This window comes from Schistocerca nitens, chromosome 12 (genome assembly GCF_023898315.1).
Source record: "Schistocerca nitens isolate TAMUIC-IGC-003100 chromosome 12, iqSchNite1.1, whole genome shotgun sequence".
NCBI lineage: Eukaryota > Metazoa > Arthropoda > Insecta > Orthoptera > Acrididae > Schistocerca > Schistocerca nitens.
This window is the reverse complement of record NC_064625.1, coordinates 104,263,022-104,277,080: the sequence shown is the minus strand read 5'-3', so window position 1 is coordinate 104,277,080 and position 14,059 is coordinate 104,263,022.

Here is a 14,059-nt window from a genome sequence, read left to right as displayed (position 1 = left end):
CGGATTGTTCGAGGGTGAACAACCGAACGCTATCCCTGTTCCTTCGTCAACTGCTTCTCTATCGGAAACTAGAACCCCTTTGACATATCACACTCGTTCATTTCCGTTACCATGTGTAGGATTTTATCTTGAGAGTTGTGTGGGTTTGATGGGTTGCAAACTCCGAACAATGACGCGCCTACTCATAGGGCTGACCGACCCTGATTACAAGAAAACTAATTAGATGATGGACCAATACAGCTAAAAATTCAATCAGAGTTACAGAAATTCCTGTGATCTGCACCTGTGCTCTTAAACGAGATTACTGTCCGTTATCAATGTGGCTTGCCTCCGTATCTCCAAGGATAATGCAAATGAAATCATCTTACTTTATCAACTGATATCTAACGTCGCCCTTTTGAGAAACTTCCAATAGAAAATCTCACTGCAAGACAGAACGCAACACCGCAGCGTCTCACAGCAATCCCACAGTGTCCCGTAAGCTCTACGAGGGGCATTTGAAAAGTCTGTGCAAAAATAAAAACTACTAACATGTTTGGGGTAAACCTTTTTTATTTTTCGACATTGTCTCCTTGTAGACTTACACGCTTCGTCCAACGCTGTTCTAATTTGTTGATCCCTTCGGAATAAAAGGAATTGTCCAAGTCTGCAAAATAGCTATTAGTTGCTGGAGTCACCTCCTCGTTTGAATAAAATCTTTGTCCCACCAGCCATTTCTTCAAATTGAGGAACAAATATTAGTCCGAGGGAACCAATTCTGGAGAATAGGGGGGATGTTAAACGAGTTGGAATCCTATTTCTATTAATTTTGCGACCATAATTGCTGAGGTGTGTGCTGGTGCATTGTCGTGATGGAAAGTACTTTTTTGCGGTCCAATCGTTGGGGTTTTTCTTGCAGCTCGGTTATCAAACGGTCCAATAACGATACATAATATGCACCTGTAATATTTTTACCCTTTGTCCAGATAGTCGATGTGGACTGTCGCTTGCGAATCCCAAAAGACAGTCGCCATAACCTTTCCGGCCGAAGGAATCGTCTTCGCCTTTTTTGGTGCAGATTCTCCCTTGGTAACCCATTCTTTAGATTGTTGTTTGGTCTCAGGAGTATAATAATGTATCCATGTTTCATCCACAGTGACAAAACGACGCTTAAAGTCCTGCGGATTCTTCCTGAACAGCTGCAAACCATCCTTGCAACACTTCACACGATTCCGTTTTTGCCCAAGCGTGAGAAATCGCGGAACCCATCTTGCGGATAGCTTCCTCATGTCCAAATGTTTATGCAAAATATTATGTACCCGTTCATTCGAGATGCCCGCAGCACTAGCATTCTCACGCACCTTAACCCTTCTGTCAACCATCACCATATAATGGATATTATCAATGATTTCTGGAGTCGTGATCTCCACAGAGCGTCCAGAACGTCCAGCATCACTTATGCCCATATGACCACTCCGAAAATTGTGCAACCACTTATAAACTGTTCTAATCGAAGGTGCAGATTCACCGTAACGTTTATCAAGCTTCTCTTCAGTCTCCTGAGGCGTTTTGCCTTTCATAATGTTTAATCAGAACACTAAATTCTTTTTCGTCTATTTTTTGACAATCACTCGACTTCCTTGATTCGCACGAACGCCAAACACAAAGAAATAGACCAATACAGTTGAAATCATGGAGGTGAAAATAAGAGGAGTTGTCATGACGTCACAAACTTGAAGCCGACCCAAGTGAAGATCCGCCATGTTAGCTACCCCCAAATATTCGCTTCTGGTAGTTGGATTCCGTGAAGAAGTGCTTTGATAATAAAAAAAATGTTGGTTTGCGTGGCTTACTGGTGTACTAATCGTTCTGATTGTAGTCTAAAGTTTAAACAAATCATGTTTCATTCGTAAGTGGACTTATTTAAGAGCTATTTTCTTGTATATACTTGAAATTCTGTGCACTGTAAAGTTTTACAGTATGGTTTTATTTCTGTGATTTGACTTTAGATTTCCTATCAGTTCAACGCGAATAGCTCTCTGGAGGTGAGCAATACACTTGGTTTTCATTGTTTGGTTATTCCCAAGTAACTGAAATGTCCTGGCAAGAAATATGCTGGAAATGGAGACTAACGTTTTAAAATGGGATAATTTAATATAAAAGTAATGTAACTACGTGTAGTTAATTAAATCTTCAGTAAAATTTGTGGAACACTTGTTACAGTGGTTAAGTACTTAAAGGGATACATATTTGTTAAAGCAAAGTTCCCTATCTATGTCCAGGCTATTTACATCATTACATAAGTCACTGTGTTGTCGTGTTACCCTGTAAATCGCTGTTATTTGCCACACTGAATGTCACTTGGTAGGTACAATTTAAAAACAAAGCAGATGTGTAAACTACAATGGGCCTGACAATCTTAAATTCCGTTCTTCTCCTTCGCAATTTAACAAATCTTGCACTTTGTTGATATGACAGCTGGCTCGTTTATATCATCCCTGCTTACATCTGTGGGAGACCAAAGGAAATAAATTAAGTTTCTTGCAAACCTGAACATTTAAAATTTGCATTTGACTTGCAAATGCAACGAATACAAATCGGTACCTCTAAACTATCAATCATTGCTTTTGGAGTTCTGGCTTTATCTATTATCGACACAAACACAATGAAAGTGAATAGAAATGGATTACGAAGACCTGCCAGGTTAGCCGAGCGCGCTAATGCACTGCTTCCTGGACTCGGGTAGGCGCGCCGACCCCAGATCGAATCCGCCCAATGGATTACCGACGAGGGCCGGTGTGCCGGCCTGCCTGGATGTGGTTTTTAGGCGGTTTTCCACATCCCCCTAGGTGAATACCGGGCTGGTACCCACGTCCCACTTCAGTTACACATCTGAACACTTTCGCACTATTCCATGGATTACACTAGTCGCAGACAGTTGGGGTACACTAATTCCTTCCTATGCAGAATCGGAGAGGAAAGGAATATGTGGAAAACACTGATAAGGAGAAGGGACAGGATGATAGGACATCTGCTAAGACATGAGGGAATGACTTCCATGGTACTAGAGGGAGCTGTAGAGGGCAAAAACTGTAGAGGAAGACAGAGATTGGAATACGTCAAGCAAATAATAGAGGACGTAGGTTGCAAGTGCTACTCTGAGATGAAGAGGTTAGCACAGGAAAGGAATTCGTGGCGGGCCGCATCAAACCAGTCAGTAGACGGATGACCAAAAAAAAAAAAAAAATTCCTTCCCAGGGGGTATTGGATGGCGGCAGGAGGGGCATCCGGCCACCCTTTCAACTAACATTGCCACATCTGATTAACCATGCCGACCCTGCGTATCCGAGGGAAAAACAGCACAAGCAAAAGAAAGAGGAAAGGGATTAGGAAAGCACCCTTTTCATAGCACATACTTCTCTTCTCGGTTATTCGAAATGTATAAACAAAAAGGAATTACAGTACTGAGGCCAGAAGCGTCATATTTTCGTGTCTTATTACTGTATCGAATACGCATTTAAGACCAGAAAAACGTTTGAAGTTGCGTTCCTTATGCTGTGTTGTTCACTAAAGCAATGTGACATTTACTATATAAAATAAATATCGCGTGAACACGACAGAAATAACGAAGAAGAAGCAACTGTAAACACTCGTCTGCTAATGTTTTGGGGGATCCAAGATGGCGGCAGGCCCCGTCCACCGGCTCCAAAACAACGTACAGCGTTAGAGAGCCTGTATAGGGAAAGTGGCCATAGGTGAAGTTGCCCGTGATTGGCTGATTAGCTTTGGCGTCGTTTTTCTGCCAAACGTCTCTCGCACTTCCTATGTTCGTCGTGCTTTTGAGTTGAATTGAAGTTCACAGGACTTTTGGAAACGATTAAAAGGTATTTGAATTATTGAGAGACTTGTTATGCGTTGTGCATGCAAGTTCGATTTAGTTTTATATCGTTTTTAGTACGTAATTACCGTTTGCGGTCTTAAATACGAGTTGAAAAAATGAAGCGTTTTGTGATGAAGTCGGTAAGCCTACATGATTGAAGTAAACACGTTAGTAATTGTGCAGTATTGTTTTTGACATCTGTAATTCGTTCTGCAGGCGTTCGTAAACGATGCCAGGAAGGAACGAGTAACTCTTGTAATAAAGTCCAGGTACAACTTTCTTAATGGTATATATTATCTCAAATATTTATTTAGTTACGCCTAGAAAAATGTTTGGTTCTTCACTCCGCTCAGAGAACTGTGATTTTAAGGTCTCAGTTTTTTTAAATATTTTTAGTCACGCAAAACAGGTAGGCCTATTTCAATTTACTACATTTTTAAGCTCTTATTTCTTTAACAGTTCGTGCATACTGGTAGCACCATAAGCTTCTCTGAAGCCAATATCTGACAGTCCTAGCCGGAAACGGAAAGTTCCTGTAATTGTTGTGACACGCTCACTCGACTTAATAGCGTCAAACTGTATTTCGTTCCGAATCAGAACACTAGGCATTATTTTGGTTTCAGTATTATTGCCTGACTGTTGACGCAGGCAAGTTGTAAGCACGTTTTCCGCATTTGTCGTGGTTGCTGAAACATTATTCCTAGTAAATAATTGTAGGTACTCTTGAAGACAGTTTTTAATAGGACTACATACTGTGGGGTAGAAGGGATACGGTAGTTTTCTTGTTATATTTGGACGTTATACAGTAGCCTACATTTAACATTACCTGGTCTTTGTAATCTTTTTCGTTTGTTATCTACGAGAGGTATTCAGTATATATAAAGTCGTAAGCAGTTGTTTACTTGTGACATGCAAAAAGTTTGAAGACGTGACAAGAAGTACTAATACGTCTCACACTTTTTGCATGTCACAAGTAAACAACTGCTTACGACTTTCATTCATCTAATACAGGTACGTTAAATCTTTAGCGTTATGCACTTCCGATACAAAACAAATGCTATACACTATATTTTTTTACCTACGTTACTTTCATTGCAATATGTCTAGTAAACGAACTTTAAAGGAGATAAATGCAGCCGGCCGAAGTGGCCGTGCGGTTAAAGGCGCTGCAGTCTGGAACCGCAAGACCGCTACGGTCGCAGGTTCGAATCCTGCCTCGGGCATGGATGTTTGTGATGTCCTTAGGTTAGTTAGGTTTAACTAGTTCTAAGTTCTAGGGGACTAATGACCTCAGCAGTTGAGTCCCATAGTGCTCAGAGCCAGATAAATGCAAGTAACGAATAATTTTTACAGCCACTGTATCAGATTTTCCTGTTCTGTACGTAGTAGGCTACTCTGAGTATATTATAGCTGTAAAGAAAGGCATTTAACGAATGATTTCGCCATATTGTCTTGTGCTTTTGATTCGGTGAATGTGTACTCCACTACTGGCCATTCAAAAGTCCCGCCCGCATTTTGGTAGAAAAATGGCCGCCGTATCGTCCGGTTGGCCACACTCTTCCTATACAGGCTCTCTATACAGCGTAAGTCTGTAGCGCCATCTCCCTTTATTCCACCTCCATAGTTGAAACTTGGTGTGCGTTCTTTCCAAAGATGCTACAAACTAAACATGACCTCGATACGCGCCGGTGGTGCCATCTCTCGGACTTTGCACGGACTTTTCAAACGCCCTCGTAAATTTGCTCACCAACTTTACAACAGTTTCCCGCTCTCCTGGAAGGTCCATGGACATCCGAGAAGCCCAGCTGTGGCTGTACTGCAGTCTGCCTAGAAGGACAGGCGTCACTTCTCCTCAATACCGCCACTTCCCCCTCCCCTCCTCACATAACTACCCCCTCCCCTCCCCCCTCATACCTCAGTGGCTTCCGACCGAAATGCAATTTGCAACCGCATTGTTCAGCTCCAGCCTGAGGGGAGGATCACATTAGCCGCGAAACAGCGGGCTGCCATAGCCAGAGGAGGGGGGAAGGGGCGGGGTGAGGAAGTGGGGGTGAGGAAAGGAGGCAGCCAGCGAAGGGTGGGGGGTGGGGGCAAGGGGGTTATACGAAGCGAAAGGCCAAGACAAAAAAAACAGGGGGGGAGCGGTAAAAGCGTTACGCCGGTCCACCGCGCAGCCCTTCTTTGTCAGCGTAACGCGATTACCGCAGCCGTCGCGTCCCCAGCTGCGGTCTTCGGTGTCTCCATTGTTCCGCGTCGGCTCCAGTGTCTTCTGGCTCCACCCAAGACTCTCACCTCTCTTAGATTCATCACCAGCACCACTCCCGTGTGTGGGGGTACGAGGTCTACTTGTGCTTTATAGTGCGTTTAAAACTAGTTGCGTCATTTGACCAGTACGGAGCGGGTGGAGAAAGCGCGATCGCCAGCGTGTGCTGATCGCGTCAACAGGCGAAGATAATGGCAGGTCTGCTCCGCGCGTAAACCGTCAGCCGCGCAAGCCGAGCTGTGACCTTTCTGAAACGGTTTTGGAGAAACTACACGGTAATAAACTCTGAGTCGCACATGTAACTTCATTCGTCAGCTTCTTGATGAATTACCTACCATTTAGTAGCTGAGTGGTTAGCGTGTAGAATGTCAATCCTAAGGACCCGGGTTAGATTCCCAGCTGGGTCAGATTTTGGCCGGCCAGTGTGGCCGAGCGGTTCTAGACGCTACAGTCTGGAACCGCGCGACCGCTACGGTCGCAGGTTCGAATCCTGCCTCGGGCATGGATGTGTGTGATGTCCTTAGGTTAGTTAGGTTTGAGTAGTTCTAAGTCTAGGGGACTGATGACCTCAGAAGTTAAGTCCCATAGTGCTCAGAGCCATTTGAACCGGCTGGGTCGGAGATTTTCTCCGCTCAGGGACTGGGTGTTCTGTTGTCCTAATCATCATCATTTAACCCCCATCGACGCCCAAGTCGCTGAAGTGCGTCAAATCGGAGACCCTAGTCACACGACATTTACAGTTACCAGTCATTACGTTAAAGGTCTTAGTTATTGTGATATTTCGGTATTAGCTAAACTACTGCAAAAATTTCTTACAGTTTGCAGTGAAAAATAGAGGTCGTATGAATTTGCGTTTGCTGTATGTTACGTGATATGATGCTGGATATAAAATTTAGATAACACATTGAATTATTCTTTAAACCTCAAGGATATCGTTACGTATCTCCAATGTCGAGAACATGGAGTGTATGTAAAGGACTGCGTCACGAACGAAGAAAATAGTGATGATGATGAGGTCCCATACTCCGAGAAACGTAGGGGACGATGTGGGAGACCCGCACCGCTGACTAGGCAAGATCGTAGCGGAGGTGGTTTGACATTGCATTCCTCCGACCGTAATGGGGATGACTGATGATGATGATGATGTGATGATGATGATGAAGACGACACCACAACATCCTGTCATCTCGAGGCATGAAAATTGCCTGACCCCGCTGGGAATTGAAACCCGGGACCCCGTGCGCGGGAAGCGAGAATTCTATCGCGAGATCACTCCCATGTGGGGGTACGAGGTCTACTTGGGCTTTATAGTGCGTTTAAAATTAGTTGCGTCTTTTGACAATTCAGTACGGAGCGAGTGGAGGAGAATATTTTGCCGTATCATTAATATGCGAAACTTCCATATCTACCGCGATATTCAAGCAACTACAGATTTTTTAAGGAAATAATATAATTATTGAGGACCATCAATAGCTTGTTAAACAAGGGTTGCTATGGATCTTGCAACAATGTAAGTGAACAAGCTGCACATTTATTTTTATAGTGACAGTCGGCTTCTTCGTAACTATTAATATGTCTCGCCCTCAGTTGCCAGTTTAATAAGACGCTGTTTTAGCATTCTGTCACCATTCGAAGTCCATTAAAATGGTACTGAGATGCATATTTGTCATATCTGCTGTGTTCATGCAAAAGAAGCAGATGTTGGCTCTGAGCACTATGGGACTTAACAGCTGAGGTCATCACTCCCCTAGAACTTAGAACTACTTAAACCTAACTAACCTAAGGACATCACACACATCCATGCCCGAGGCAGGATTCGAACCTGCGACCGTAGCGGTCGTGCGGTTCCAGACTGAAGCGCCTAGAACCGCTCGGCCACAACGGCAAGCGAGGCATATGTTAACGCAGCAGCAAGAGAAGTAACGTATTACTCAAAACTCGACTTAGTCCTTCATGAATCTGTGTCCCCTCAACTACATTCTTGGTATGTCTAACAACTTGAGGTCAGTCCTGTGATACAACATTCCCAATGACTTCTCTTGTCAGCATTTCAACTTCCCTGAGGGTAAATTTCTTGTTTTTTGCAACATTACTTTTCACCTGGGCTTATATATTTTCAGCCGGATTTAAATGAGCACAATACGCAGGAAGCCTGAGTGAAATATGCCCTTCAGCGTTAGCCAGTTCGTCAAACTGGTAGCGTGGAGTTTTTCGCTTCTACATTACTAAAAGTTCCATTAATTTCGCCTTACACAAGCTAGTTTCGCCGGCTGAAGTGGCCGAGCGGTTCTAGGCGCTACAGTCTGGAACCGCGCGACCGCTACGGTCGCAGGTTCGAATCCTGCCTCGGGAATGGATGTGTGTGATGTCCTTAGGTTAGTTAGGTTTAAGTAGTTCTAGGTTCTAGGGGATTGATGACCTCAGAAGTTGAGTCCCGTAGTGCTCAGAGCCATTTGAACCAAGCTAGTTTCAACTTTATCCAGTCACATATGTCTTCCTACCCAGAGAAAAATAGCCCCTTTCTTCCGCTGCATTGTTCGAGCTTTATCCATCTCAACCGCGCTGTACTGCGCATTGTCCATTACTATTCGGAAATTCGGAGGAATATTTTGCACCAGAACATTATCCTCACAGCCGGTGAATGTCTTTTTTGACGTCCACTTCTATTTCGAATCTCGTGGTCAGACGTGCTGCACTGTTATTATTAATGCAATGCCAACACCATTCATTTGTTCACAAGTTGTTTGGGAATCATGTAACTCTCTAGGCAAACGCGTTGACAAGATTGATGTCTTAAATAATCCCCTGTGATGCAGACAAGGGGGAGATTAAGTCAGTAATTAAATGACTGAAGACTAAGGACTCTCATTGATATGATGGGGTGCCTAGCAGAATATTAAAGTATTGTGCAGCACATGTTGGCCCTGTATTTAGCCACATTTGTAATTTTTCCTTTAGGAATGGTCAGTTTCCTTAACGATTGAAGTACTCAGTAGTAAAGCCGCTTTATAAAAATGGATAAAAGGATAATGAGGGCAATTTTAGAGCAATTTCTATGCCATCAGTGTTTGCTAAAGTTACTGAAAAGGTTGTGTATGTAAGGATAATTGATCATTTCATATCAGACGATTTGCTATCAAATGTACAGTTCGGCCTTAGAAGTCGTTTAACAACTGAAAATGCTATATTCTGTTTTCTCTGTGACGTTTCTGAGCCAAAAATGTCCTTTTAGAATGTATAGAGTTACCCCAAAATATAATACCATACGACATAAGCGAATGAAAAGAAGCAAAGTAGACAAATTTTCGTGCCAAACGATCACTCACTTCAGATATCGTTCGAATAGAAAATATGGCAGCATTAAGTCTTTGAGCAATGTCCTGAACGTGGGCTTTCCACGACAGTTGACTATTCATCTGAACACCTAGAAATTTGAACTGTTCAGTATAACTAATCATATGCCCATTCTGTGAAATTGAAACGTCAGGTTTTGTTAAATTGTGTGTCAAAAACTAAAAATTGAGTCTTGCTGTGATTTAGCGTTAGTTTATTTTCTACAAGCCATGAACTTAGGTCATGAACTGCACTATTTGAAACCGAGCCAATGTTGAACGCAGCATCCTTTACTACCAAGCTAGTGTCATCAGCAAATAGAAATATTTTAGTTATCCGTAATACTAGAGTGCGTATCATTTATATAAATAAGGAACAGGAGTGGCCCCAACACTGATCCCTGGGGCACCCCCCCACTTGACCGTACCCCATTACGGCCCCACATCACAGCCATTCTCAGCATTGTGAATAACGACATTTTGCTGTCTGTTGCTAAAGTAAGAGTTGAATCAATTGTGAGCAAGTCCACATACTCCATAATGGTCCAACTTCTGGAGCAATATTTTGTGATCAACTCAATCAAACGCCTTAATTAAATCGAAAAATAGGGTTAGAAACCTTTTGTTTGACCCATTAAGTACGTCACAGAGAAAAGAAAAAATAGTATTTTCAGTTGTTAAACGACTTCTAAGGCCGACTGCACATTTGATAGCAAATCGTGTGATATAAAATGATCAACTATCCTTACATAAACAGCCTTTTCAATAATTTCAGCAAACACTCATGGCATAGAAATAGGTCTAAAATTGCCCACATTATCCCTTTTTATACTAGTGAGAACCTTAATTGTTCAGGAAACTGACCATTCCTAAAGGAAAAATTACAAATACGGCTAAATACAGGGCTTACATGTGCAGCACAGTACTTTAATATTCTGCTAGGCACTCCAACATATCCACGAGAGTCCTTAGTCTTCAGTGATTCAAATATTGACTTAATCTTCCCCTTGTCTGTGGCACAGAGGAGTATTACAGACATCTGTCTCGGAAAGGCATTTGCCAAGAGAGTTATATGATTCCCTGTAGAAACTAAATTTTTGTTTAATTCACAGCAATGCTCAGAAAATGATTGTTAAATATTGTACATATATCTGATTTGTCAGTGACAGAAATATTTTTACTACGAACTGACTTTATGTCGTCGACCTTGTGCTGGTGACCAGACACTTTCTACACAGCTCACCATATCCTGTGAATTAACTATTCTATTTGGGTACCAAATTCTCTTTGCCTTCCTTATAACATTTTTAAGCACCTTACAATACTGTTTTAATGGGCTACTGTAGCTTCATTGTGACTGCTTCTAACATTTTGATATAATTCCCACTTTGTGCTACATGATATCCTTGTCCCACTAGTCAGCTATCCGGGCTGCCCATTACCGCTAGTACCCCGTTTGGTTAGTTGGTTCAAAAGAGGGGGAAAGGGACCAAACTACGAGGTCATCGGTCCCTTGTTCCTAATAAAGCAATGCCACAAGTGTGAGAATAAAATAGACGAGACACGTAACACAAAACGGAAAGAAAGGAAAGACCACAACAACGAAGGGAAGGCAACAAACATTAAAAGGAAGTATCCCGTTTAGAACGTCCTAATGGAATGCAACTCTCAAAGAGCATGAGAAATGTGTTAAGGAAAGCATTATACACTCCTGGAAATGGAAAAAAGAACACATTGACACCGGTGTGTCAGACCCACCATACCTGCTCCGGACAGTGCGAGAGGGCTGTACAAGCAATGATCACACGTACGGCACAGCGGACACACCAGGAACCGCGGTGTTGGCCGTCGAATGGCGCTAGCTGCGCAGCATTTGTGCACCGTCGCCGTCAGTGTCAGCCAGTTTGCCGTGGCATACGGAGCTCCATCGCAGTCTTTAACACTGGTAGCATGCCGCGACAGCGTGGACGTGAACCGTATGTGCAGTTGACGGACTTTGAGCGAGGGCGTATAGTGGGCATGCGGGAGGCCTAGTGGACGTACCGCAGAATTGCTCAACACGTGGGGCGTGAGGTCTCCACAGTACATCGATGTTGTCGCCAGTGGTCGGCGGAAGGTGCACGTGCCCGTCGACCTGGGACCGGACCGCAGCGACGCACGGATGCACGCCGAGACCGTAGGATCCTACGCAGTGCCGTAGGGGACCGCACCGCCACTTCCCAGCAAATTAGGGACACTGTTGGTCCTGGAGTATCGGCGAGGACCATTCGCAACCGTCTCCATGAAGCTGGGCTACGGTCCCGCACACCGTTAGGCCGTCTTCCGCTCACGCCCCAACATCGTGCAGCCCGCCTCCAGTGGTGTCGCGACAGGCGTGAATGGAGGGACGAATGGAGACGTGTCGTCTTCAGCGATGAGAGTCGCTTCTGCCTTGGTGCCAATGATGGTGTTTGGCGCCGTGCAGGTGAGCGCCACAATCAGGACTGCATACGACCGAGGCACACAGGGCCAACACCCGGCATCATGGTGTGGGGAGCGATCTCCTACACTGGCCGTACACCACTGGTGATCGTCGAGGGGACACTGAATAGTGCACGGTACATCCAAACCGTCATCGAACCCATCGTTCTACCATTCCTAGACCGGCAAGGGAACTTGCTGTTCCAACAGGACAATGCACGTCCGCATGTATCCCGTGCCACCCAACGTGCTCTAGAAGGTGTAAGTCAACTACCCTGGCCAGCAAGATCTCCGGATCTGTCCCCCATTGAGCATGTTTGGGACTGGATGAAGCGTCGTCTCACGCGGTCTGCACGTCCAGCACGAACGCTGGTCCAACTGAGGCGCCAGGTGGAAATGGCATGGCAAGCCGTTCCACAGGACTACATCCAGCATCTCTACGATCGTCTCCATGGGAGAATAGCAGCCTGCATTGCTGCGAAAGGTGGATATACACTGTACTAGTGCCGACATTGTGCATGCTCTGTTGCCTGTGTCTATGTGCCTGTGGTTCTGTCAGTGTGATCATGTGATGTATCTGACCCCAGGAATGTGTCAATAAAGTTTCCCCTTCCTGGGACAATGAATTCACGGTGTTCTTATTTCAATTTCCAGGAGTGTATTTATCATCTGTGTTATCGGCACTATAAACATCCTGCCACTCTTTTTCCTTCACGAGGATGAAAAAACTGTCTGTTGCCTCCCTTAATATCGCAAAATACTCGCTATCGCAAAACGATCCAAGCGGCGATCGAATCCGAGCATCACTGTGAGACTGCCCGAAGTCGCGAACCGCTAAGCTTTACCGTCGCTTGGCGGAGCGTACAATAGGCGATTCCAGGCGAGACGGCGGTTAGAGGGCCTTCCAAGACGACGTTCCAGAATGTCTGGAGCGCTGATGCTCAGCACTTTCGTCAGCTGGGCGGCGGCTCACATCAGCCGAGATCTGTTTACAGATTTCGGGTCCTCTGTACGTAGGAAATTACTAGTGAAAGGTTTCTTTCGTTTCTGTCATAATTTAGCTGCTATAATTCGCGGTTGAATCTTTAGATACTCCAAAATAAAACTGATATGCAAATTACGGTAGAGAACTGATTAGTTTCTCGTCAAAAATATCCCTAATCTATTCACGTGATTTCATATTCATTAATTATTTCTCAACTCATCCTGTGTTTCCGGCTTAGCCCGGGCGCCCACGAGCTCGTCACTGCACGTGGATTTGTAACACGCTGTGTTATAAATAGAGCGTTAAAAAAAAGTACTTACACTGTAGCAACCCCTACCTCTCCCTAACTAGAATAACTGACTCAGAAGTGATGCAATGTTCGTGCCATGGCACAATATCGCGCTGAACACCTGATATGCTAACCGTGTAAATTGTAGTTTGTGAATAATTGCATGTGGAGCGCTAGTCGATCAATTCGTGATGGAAAACCTAGCGATTTGCCCAGTTTTTTTTTCCACTAGCTTATCAGAAGGAGGATTGCTTACCTCGTCCTCAAGATGTGATGGGGTCCTCATTGGATTTCTTCTCCGTCGAACTGTAATGTAATGAAAGTCCATGATATATAGTGAATCCTACGATACCAATGGTTATCAGTAACTTGGTTACAAAAATAAAAGTTCATATAAAAACTATGTTCATAAAAATTATTTCACTACCTAATATATATATATATATATATATATATATATATATATATATATATATATATATATATATATATATATATGTTCGTGACCGGGCCAAATATCTCACGAAATAACCATCAAATGAAAAGACTACAAAGAACGAAACTTGTATAGCTTGAAGGGCGAAAGGTGGTCCATTGATCGTGACCGGGCCAAATATCTCACGAAATAAGCATCAAACGAATAAACTACAAAGAACGAAACTTGTCTAGCTTGAGGGGGGAAAGCAGTTGGCGCTATGGTTGGCCCGCTAGATGGCGCTGCCATAGGTCAAACGGATATCAACTGCTTTTTTAAAAATAGGAACCCCCATTTTCATTACATATTCGTGTAGTACGTAAGGAAATATGAATTTTTTAGTTGGACTAATTTTTCAGCTTTGTCATGGATGGCGCTGTAATAGCCACAAACATA